Here is a 10,698-nt window from a genome sequence, read left to right as displayed (position 1 = left end):
CTGATTTTGCTAAGATTGAACAAGAACTAGAGCTGGTGTCCTCTCCCCTTTCATTTGACAGCGAGAAAGTGTCCCCAGATGTGCAACTAGAACTGATTGACATCCAATGCGACCCTGCTCTCAAACAAAAGTTCACTACATCTACAATGGACAACTTTTATGGCGCACTGAGGTAAACACAGTCTTCAAACCTGTGCAGGCATGCACACAGCATGTTTGTTTTTTTTGGCTCCACTTATGTGTGCAAACAAACTTTTTCTGTGATGAACTACAGCAAGTCACTTTACAGATCACAGCTGACGGATAAACATCTGTTCTCTGTGCTGCATATTTCAACATCTGACATGATGCCAGACTTTGATGGTCTTGCAAAGAGAGGTGACCATCTCAATTGTTCCATTAGGCTAAATTACATGAGTAGCCAGTGCTTTTCATGACACACAGTGTCATGTATTTTGTTTGGAGGGGTTGACCAATGTCATGTTCCATAAACATACATTTGAGGGGTGGCTGTTGCTCTTGTGTATATTTGTCATTTTTCTTCTAAATTCGATAATCTATGAATTTGCACCTGAAATGTGAATAGCCTGGGGCACTCAATTAAGAGGAAAATGATCTTTTCCATTCTGAAATCGAATGTGGTGAGAAGAGTCAGAGAAATTGTGAAAGGATTGGGTGAGCCATGTCTTCGACAGTGTAGGGTCTAGCCAAAGACTAGGGGTTACAACACTTGTTAATAAAAAATTGCAATATAAATGCATAAGGCAGAAATAGTATAATAGTATAATAAAGATATAGTGGGAAGGGTGCTCATAATATTTGCAGAAATACAATGTCATACAATTATTCTGACAAATATTTATACTCTGAATGGAGATTAACCAAATTTTTTAGCTGATGCAAAAATGATGGAGGCAAAAATACAACAGGTTGGAGATTATAATGCTATCATTGGCGGTGACTTTAATTTGGTAATGGACTCAACTCTTGATCGCTGTAGTGCAGTCCCAACTAGGATGCCTTAGGCCTCATTGGCAGTTAGGCATATGTCTGGGTTATGTGGATGTGTGATGAATATTAAATCCAAAAGGAAGAGATTATACTTTTTTCCACACCACATACAACATTGACTTCTTTTTTTAATTTTTAATAGCCTTATGCAGTCAGTGGTTACTTGTTCAATTGGGAGCATTTTAGTCTCAGATCACACTTAAGTAAGCCTGGAAGGGTTGCCTTTCAGTCATAGAATATGTATGCCTAGATGGAGATTTAACTCATCTCTTTTACTTCTTTTTACTTTATTTTAAAGAGTCTGAGTGTAAGGAGGTGTTAAACAATAGAGACGAGAGAAGTATCAAAATTTAACAGAATTTATTTTCTTGTACAAGAAGGAGCGTTTCGCAGTGCAACACACAGGATGAGGTTACAAAGAAAAAGGCTCCCAGAGGAGCACCTACAACAGGGTTTTATACATCTTAAGTGGGTGTTACAGTTATTTTCTTAATATATCAAATACAGACTTATAGATAACGTCACGTCTGTTTTCAGTTCTCCTGTCCAGGAGCCATCCTGCCCAACTGACCCCCAGATGACATGTCTCACCCTGTCTCCAACGAATTTTAATTTCTGCATCTTCCTCTTTACAAATATAATACTGAACTTCCTTTAATCTTAGCTGATAAGTCTGCTGATGTTGTAGAGTTGCAGTACAAGACAGGAACAATTCATCATGATCTAGATAAAATAGTAACACCCATACACAGTGTAATCATATTTTTTATAACAGGAGGCCCCAAGAAGTAAAATTAAAATAGATTCAAATAAATTGTATATAGAGTCAAATGAACTCACAACACCTCTGCAGGGATTGCCTGGGAAACTCTCAAAGCAGTACTCAGAGGCTTTGTCATTCAATTTACTTCTCATTAAAAAAAAAGAGCATTATAAAAGCAGGCAAAAATTGAAGATAAAATGGTTGAGGCAGACTTTGAAAGGAACTTTAACATCAAAGCTCTAACACAACTTAAATAGGACAATAATTTTGTTCCATCACAGAAAGTAGAGTTCTCTCTCTTCAGAATGAGACAAAAATATTATGAATCGGGGGATAAAGCAGGTAAATTATTGGCAAACAGAAAGAACTATCATTTTTTATTTTATTTTATTTTTATTTTTATTAGATCTGGAAAGGGGGAACTAAAAACTAAATCCATAGATATTAACAATATGTTTAGAGAGTTTTATGCGGATCTATATATAGCAGCTTCTCAACACAATGAAGTGTATGTGAAAACATTTTTGAAGGATTTGATTTTCCTAAATTGACAGAATCTCAAAAGAAGGACCTTGACCACCCAAGAACCAGTGAAGAAATTGTTAGTGTCATTAAGGGATTGTCAAATGGGAAAGCTCTGGGGCCAGATGGCTTCACAGCTGAATTTTTTTAAAAATGCCATGCCTTTGAACCGACCCCTTTACTACTTGGTATGTCAATGAGGCATTCGAAAGTGGGGTGCTGCCAGCCACTTTGTCACAAGCAAGAATTATCGTCCAATTTCTCTTTTTCCATTACATACCAAGATTTTGTCTAAAATCCTTACAAATAGGCTGGAGAAGGTAACGACCTCTCTGGTACATGAAGATCAAGTGGCTTTCATTCATAAATGTAGTTCAACAGATAACATTAGATGGATTACAGGATATAAGCTCACTTGGGACAAATCAGAGGCTCTGCCATTGAGATAGTACTGTCCAACTACATTCTTTTGAGCTGGCAGGTTCAGATGGCCCAAGCAAGGTTTACAATATCTTGGTGTTCCTTTCCCCCCAGAATTGAAGATATTATCAAAGCAAACCTTGACCCCTTAATGCAGAGTCTTGATATTGATGTAAAATGGTGGTCTTCACTTTTTCTGTCTTTATGGGGAAAAGTTAATGTCATCAAAATGAAATTGATTGAAATGATTGACTACTTGCTTAACAAAGGAATTCCCCGAGAATGGAAAACAGCCACACATGAATATGTGGAAACTGCAGCAGCTAGTTGAAAGTGGTGGTTTAGGGTTCCCAAAACTATTAGGGTTAGCCAGAGGCATCTGGCACACTGGGTATTGCCCCCCGAGAGAGCTCCCCCATGGCACAATATGGAGAAATCTGCATCGGCTCGTTTTCCCTCTGTTACTGCTTATCATGTTACATACGAAGGCTGAAGTTGTATTGTCTCCTTGTCAATAGCTTTATACGCAAGCCATTCTATATGCAGATTGACCACTCTTGTTTCAGTGTTGGGTAGGGGTGGGAAGGGGGAGTTTGAGTTGATTTGAAATAGAATGTATGATATGTCATTGTCTGTATGACTGATGTCTATATCATAAAATAAAAATGGCGAGTCATAAAAAACACAGATATCATAATAACTTGAAAGATTGTTCTGGTTGTTTTGCCAGTAAGCCATGTCAGTGAGCCGGCATGCACAATACCAGAGCACACCTAAATTTGCAGCCAATTACTGCTGTCATTACAGTAGTTACACCTTTTTTCAGTACATATATATGAATGTTCTCAGTCATCCAGGTCGTGGTATATCTAGAGGGGTTGAGTCAAGAGCAACTGTACTTGTTATAGATTCTTGAAGATGTTTCAATGTTGTTGAGGTCGATGATGACAGCCAAGTGACCTAAGTGACTCTGAAGGTGTAAATGACCCCACAGAGATTAAACGCCTGGGACTCCCCACTAGTCAGCCAGACCTGAGAACATCTTCAAGAATCTACAGAAGAAAGATACACCTACTTTCAGTAAAGTCATATATAGTCTCACTGGGATCAAGATCTCTTTTTCAACAAAGACCTGAGAACAAGACTCATTTATAGCCAGTAACCACACAACCAGCATACAAGAATAACACATATAAGGACAGACAACCAACAATCAATCGACAAATAGAATTAATAAAAACAATTTTAAGAGACATAAAAAGTCTTGAGACTGTCCACCTAAGAAAAAGGAGAGTTTTATTTGATTCAGCGAATGCCCAAAAACAACATGATTCAACTAACAAAATGACTATGCCTGGAGTAAACACGAAGCAGTATGACATCAATCTAGAGAGACAAAGTCAGCACAAAGTCCGACAAAGTCCACTGCGCTGTTGGTTTCCTGTTTCCTACCAACAATCAACAATGGTTTCTTTGAACCATGACCGCAACTGTTCCCTCACTGTAACCAAGTTATTTTTGGTTTGACCATGGGTTGTAAACCCCTTTTTTTACTGTCGCCATTCAACTTCACATACAGTGATTGAGGTAATATCTGGAATTAACATAGATTAAATTCACAACTTCATACTGGCAGACCCAGAGGAGGTCCATCAGGGCCTTCTCTGCAGGCTCTACGATTTTTGAGTGTAATTTTTAGTTGATAAAATATTACAAATTAGCAATTATAATGTTATTGTTAAAATATTTTTTATTTAATTAGTTATTAAAATTATTTCTGTGATTTTTAAAAATTGTTTTGTTTCGATTTCAGTTACTGTCATAACCATAAACCCACTATTTGGAGCTGGGACTGGATGTGTCTGCCGCTGCCTGTGTTTCTCCATATGGCTATCTCCCAGGGCCTGCTGCGTCCTTGGTTGCAGGTTTCCCTCACAGAAAGCATATTTGGCACAAACATAGAGTGACAATAAAATTAACCAATCAAAATTTGATTTGTGGTGACTGGGAAATCCCTAGGGCCTACTAGCAGTGTTGGACGGCAATTTTGTAATGGACCTATTTTTAATGACGTAGTTTGCATATTGTTTCAATTTTAGTTGTTGGTGATGAGTGCACTTTAGCTCCTTTTACATAGCCCGTTCTAGGTGGGAATACTGCGCCTGTAATCTGCCTCGCTGTTCTGTATAAAGGTACGGACATGGAGTGGGGGGGCAGAGTTGCTCCACCAATAAACCGGCTATGGAGGTAGTTACAGAGCCGAATCGACTGTGTGTGTAAATGGGACAGCCGGCACGGTGGGACAAGTAGCTGACACTGTTGTGTTAGCCTGTATTCACACCATATCAGGCAGTGTGGCGTATGTGTGTGTGTGTGTAGTGCAAGACCCCATGGTCCGCTACTGGGCAGAGCCTGACCTTAGTAAAGTAATCCACAGTCTGGCAAACAGTTTTACAAAGTCAGAATGTCCACTGTGAGAAAGGTCTATTGTCCCAGGACTCCTGACAACCATTCCATACATCAAACTTAACCATTCCTCATATTTTTCTATTATTTCAGCATGTGTGAATGTAGAAAATCCTCTTTCTTGCGCAGACCTAGGTGGGAGGGACTTAGTCTCAACCTAACGGGCCACACCTGAACTGATAAGAGGTCTGGCTCAGGCCTTTCTCATTCTCTCCCTTTGTCTGCAGCAGCATGCTGACCTGTGTGTGATATTAGCCATCTTCTCCAGTTGACTGTGCATAAGATGCATTATTTGAGTAAGTTAAGGAAATTTGTTGTAGTTCTTCGCACTCTTTCTTCTTTTTATTATTCCACACTCCGTAGGTTTTTTAGCCCTTTTCAACTGCTGCATACTTTGTGCTATAAAAACCATTCAACTGTCAATCCGTGCAGCTCATTCAGCAGATGTGTGCTTATATTTTTCTGAAATGTAACATTTTTCGTACTCTGAATTCCTATATGAATTCTCAGAGTTTTTGTCGTATTTAGTCCTTAAATAGATAAAGTAATTATAGTAGGTGATTTTAATATTCATGTGGACGTCGATAATGACAGTCTCAGTACTGCATTTATCTCATTATTAGACTCAATTGGCTTCTCTCAGTGTGTAAATAATCCCACTCACCGTCTTAACCACACCCTAGACCTTGCTCTGACTTATGGGATTGAAATTGAACATTTAATAATTTTTCCACAAAATCCTATTCTATCAGATCATTTTTTGATAACTTTTGAATTCCTATTACTGGATTATACACCATTAGACAAAAATGTCCTCACTAGATGTCTATCTGATAGTGTTGTAGATAAATTTAAGGAAGCAATTCCATCAGTACTGAATTCACTGCCATGTCTCAATACTACAGAGGACTCTTATGTTAACTTTAGTCCCTCCCAAATTGATAATTGTGTTGATAGTGCTGCAGGCTCATTAAGAAAAACACTTGACTCCATCGCCACCTTAAAAAGGAAGATAATAAAACATAAGAGGTTAGCTCCTTGGTATAACTCCCAAACCTGCAAATTAAAACAAACATCGAAAATTGGAAAGGATTTGGCGTTCCACCAAAGTAGAAGAATCTCGCTTAGTCTGGCAAGATAGTCTTAAAACATATAGGAAGGCCCTCTGTAATGCCAGAGCCGCCTATTACTCAGCATTAATAGAAGCAAATAAAAACAGCCCTAGGTTCCTTTTCAGCACTTTGGCCAGGCTGACAAAGAGTCATAACTGTATTGATTCATGTATTCCTATAGTTCTCAGTAGTAACGACTTTATGAGCTTCTTTAATGATAAAATTCTAACTATTAGAGACAAAATTAACCACCCCCTGCCCTCAACAGGCACCGTTCTCTCCCCAAACACAGGAACCTTAGAAACAGCTGTAAATCCTGACATATATTTGGACTGTTTCTCCAGTAGACTTGTCTGAACTAACTTCAATGATTTGTTCAGCTAAACCATCAACCTGTCTCTTAGATCCCATCCCAACTAGGTTGCTTAAGGAAGCCTTACCCTTAGTTAGCACTTCTTTACTAGATATGATCAATCTGTCTTTAGTAACAGGCTATGTACCACAGTCCTTTAAAGTAGCTGTAATTAAACCTCTTCTTAAGAAGCCTACTCTTGATTCAGGTGTTTTAGCCAATTATAGACCTATATCTAACCTTCCATTTCTATCCAAGATCCTTGAGAAAGCAGTCTCTAATCAGTTATGTGACTTTCTACATAACAATAGTTTATTTGAGGATTTTCAGTCAGGATTTAGAGCGCATCATAGCACAGAGACAGCACTGGTGAAAGTCACAAATGACCTCCTAACTGCATTGGACAAAGGATTTGTCTCTATACTTGTCCTGTTAGATCTTAGTGCCGCATTCGACGCAATCGACCATTGAATCCTTTTGCAGAGACTGGAACATTTAATTGGCATTAAAGGAACTGCATTAAGCTGGTTTAAGTCCTATTTATCAGACCGATTTCAGTTTATACATGTTAATGATGAATCCTCCGTGAAGGCAAGGGTTAGACACAGAGTTCCACAAGGTTCTGTACTTGGACCAATTCTATTCACCTTATATATGCTTCCTTTAGGTAATATTATTAGGAAACACTCCATAAATGTTCATTGTTACGCAGATGACACCCAATTATATTTATCAGTGAAGCCAGATGAACCCAATCAGTTAAACAAACTCCAAGCATGCCTTAACGACATAAAGACCTGGATGACCTGCAATTTTCTACTACTAAATTCAGATAAAACTGAAGTTATTGTGCTTGGCCCTAAACACCTTAGAACCACATTATCTAATGATATAGCTACTCTAGATGGCATTACCCTGGCCTCCAACACCACCGTAAGGAATCTGGGAGTTATCTTTGATCAGGATATGTCCTTTAACTCCCACATAAATCAAATTTCAAGGACTGCCTTTTTTCACTTGCGTAATATCACAAAAATCAGGCACATCCTGTCCCTAAAAGATGCAGAAAAACTAGTTCACGCATTTGTTACTTCTAGGCTGGATTATTGCAATTCCTTATTATCAGGCTGCCCTAACGAGTCTCTAAAGACTCTCCAGCTGGTCCAGAATGCAGCTGCACGTGTACTGACTAAAACTAGAAAAAGAGATCACATTTCTCCCATTTTAGCTTCACTACATTGGCTTCCTGTAAAATCTAGAATAGAATTTAAAATCCTTCTCCTAACTTACAAAGCCCTTAATGGTCAGGCACCATCATATCTTGAAGAGCTCATAATATCGTATTATCCCACTAGAACACTGCGCTCCCAGAATGCAGGCTTACTGGTGGTTCCTACAGTCTTTAAAACCCAGCTACCACAAGTTTTCTACAGTGAAGTTAACAGTTTGAATCCATCCTTGTAACAAAAACATTCCAAACTGTGATTATGGACTTTGAGGGGAGTTTGTCCTTACCGTTGCCAAGTGCTTGCTCATGGGGAAATTGTTGGGTCTCTCTCTCTGTGTAAATAAAAGAATATTGTCTAGACCTGCTCCATGTGAAAAGTGCCCTGAGATGACTTTTGTTGTGATTTGGCGCTATATTAATAAAATTGAATTGGATTGAATAAGCATTTAACAGACAGGGAGGATGTAATGAAAGATGATAGAGTTGCATTATGAGAAATGTAGGATCCAGTGTTTTGGGGGCTTGGGGTAAGCAAAAGTGCATCAACTTTGTAGGAGAAAGGACAAATGTGACAAAAATCAAACAGCTGCATAAACATACTATAAATTACAATAATTATGACCAAAGTCAGTGAAAAATAAATTTGGAGTTAATGTAACTGGCCAAATTTGAAACTTGAAATGTGGACTGATAGCAGCGCTAGAATGATTCTAAAAAGATGTGTATGTGTATTTATTGGCTTGATCTGAATCTACCAACTTTCATAAAAATTGTAAGTGAGAACTCCCAATGAGAGAGCAAGAAAAAACAGGCAGACACACACAGACTAATATAGTATTATACTGGCACAGTCATAAGAATGTACACAAAATTTGCTCATTAATTTCTTTTAAATTAAATGTGATTAAGTCAGTAATCATTGGAGGTTAGATGATGATGATGATGATGATGATGATGATAATACTACAGCGTAACGGCTCCAGTGTCTCTTCCTTTGATCCTATGGTGTGTGTTTGTGTGTTGCAGGTCCATGGATGGGTGGAGCTGAGGTGCCACTGAGTACTAACTGGGAACACCTGGCCAGTTTCCCAGAGCTTACTTAAGCATGCTTACTCTGGTTCCGTCCCAGTGACCTCTTCCCCAGTTACCAAGCCTTGTTTGTTTTTGCGTTACTCTTTTGGTTTTGTCTTACACTGACAACATGCCCCTCACATTAGTCATCACATTCATACACTTTCAAACATCACTCACACTGATCTTCACACTTCATTGCATTTACTTGTGTTACTTACTCTAATAAATTTCAGCTTATCATTGCTAAATTTGGTGTGAGTTTGTCATGACGTTATCTGTGGAATATGTCTGTAAACATTAGGAGAAAGATGAGACGCCCATTTGTAAGGTAAATACTCTACATTCATTTATGTTTTTCATAAACATAATAAAAATACTATCTTGACCTGATGACCATATTCTGCTTTTCTCCTTAATGCTGAAAGGCCTACTGCTTCTGTGATACAGCACCAGCCACTCAGATTCTAGGAGGCTGCATGAGTAGTTACAGCAATGAAAATCTGCAATAGTGCATATAAAACGTGCCGACAGCCTACAGTTAAGCCTACCGTGCCATCAAACATCACTGACACTGATCTTCACACTTCATTGCATTTACTTGTGTTACTTACTCTAATAAATTTCAGTTTATCATTGCTAAATTTGGTGTGAGTTTGTCATGACGTTATCTGTGGAATATGTCTGTAAACATTAGGAGAAAGATGAGACGCCCATTTGTAAGGTATATAAATCAATTGTGAATGTTCTGAGACGAGCCTTTTCTATGTAACCCTGTTTGTGTGTTGCACTGTGAAACGCTCCTTGTACAAGAAAATAAATTCAACTTAAACTTTGATACTTCAGATCCAGTCTCCATTATTTAAAGGTCAATGAGAAGAAATTCTTTTAACATTTTTCCTTTGTCAAACCATAGAATTTGGAAATCTGGAAATTCCACGTGCATAAGGCTGATCCTTTGGTACATGCAATCATAAACTTGATAAGACTTGAGGAGTGCATCAGAGTGAAACGTGAATGGGAGAGAGGGAGAGTGGAAATAACATCGAAAGCTGATGAAATATAAACAGTCAAGCTGGTACATGTGGATCTGGTGTTCGTCACCACAAACAAGAGCTAAAAATAACTAGCCAACCCCCACAGGAGAAAATAAAAGTTTACAAGAAGATTAAGTGGAGCCTGTAACTGAATCATGATGCAATAACTATAGGATTTGATTTGATCTGAAGAAAAAATCCAGTATCCAGTAACTATTGCATCAGAACTTTCAGTTGTTTTCTTTTTCTTTTTGTTTCTGGAAATCTAATCACTGAGGTAACAAGAATGATGACTCAAATGAGGGCTGCATAGTGAGTGATTGTGGGACTTATCAACAGTCACATACTGAGCTGGTTTGCCAAGGGTGTGACATCACCGAGACCAGCTCGGCTAGTTATCTGTCTCTTTTCTCACCAATCAGAAAGATCCTCTAGGAAACAAAAAACAAGACCCTTGGACTTCAAAAAAAAAAAAATTAAATCATTATCATCTTTCAATCAGTAATTTGGAAATACTCTACATTCGTTTATGTTTTTCATAAACATAATAAAAATACTATCTTGACCTGATGACCATATTCTGCTTTTCTCCTTAATGCTGAAAGGCCTACTGCTTCTGTGATACAGCACCAGCCACTCAGATTCTAGGAGGCTGCATAAGTAGTTACAGCAATGAAAATATGCAATAGTGCATATAAAACGTGCCGACAGCCTAC

General features: G+C 38.2%; 1 long non-coding RNA gene across 1 annotated transcript; it reads left to right on the top strand.

Annotated features, from left to right (window-relative positions):
- The first annotated feature begins 5,356 nt into the window (after positions 1–5,356).
- Positions 5,357–9,713, top strand: LOC122968793. Its single transcript, XR_006398891.1, has 3 exons — positions 5,357–5,478; positions 8,901–9,276; positions 9,670–9,713. It is a non-coding gene; the product is annotated as an uncharacterized LOC122968793 (long non-coding RNA).
- Positions 9,714–10,698: the final 985 nt, after the last annotated feature.

This window comes from Thunnus albacares, chromosome 18, assembly GCF_914725855.1.
Source record: "Thunnus albacares chromosome 18, fThuAlb1.1, whole genome shotgun sequence".
Lineage (NCBI taxonomy): Eukaryota > Metazoa > Chordata > Actinopteri > Scombriformes > Scombridae > Thunnus > Thunnus albacares.
Note: the sequence above shows the minus strand (reverse complement) of the source record. Positions and strands in the feature narration are given on the sequence as shown.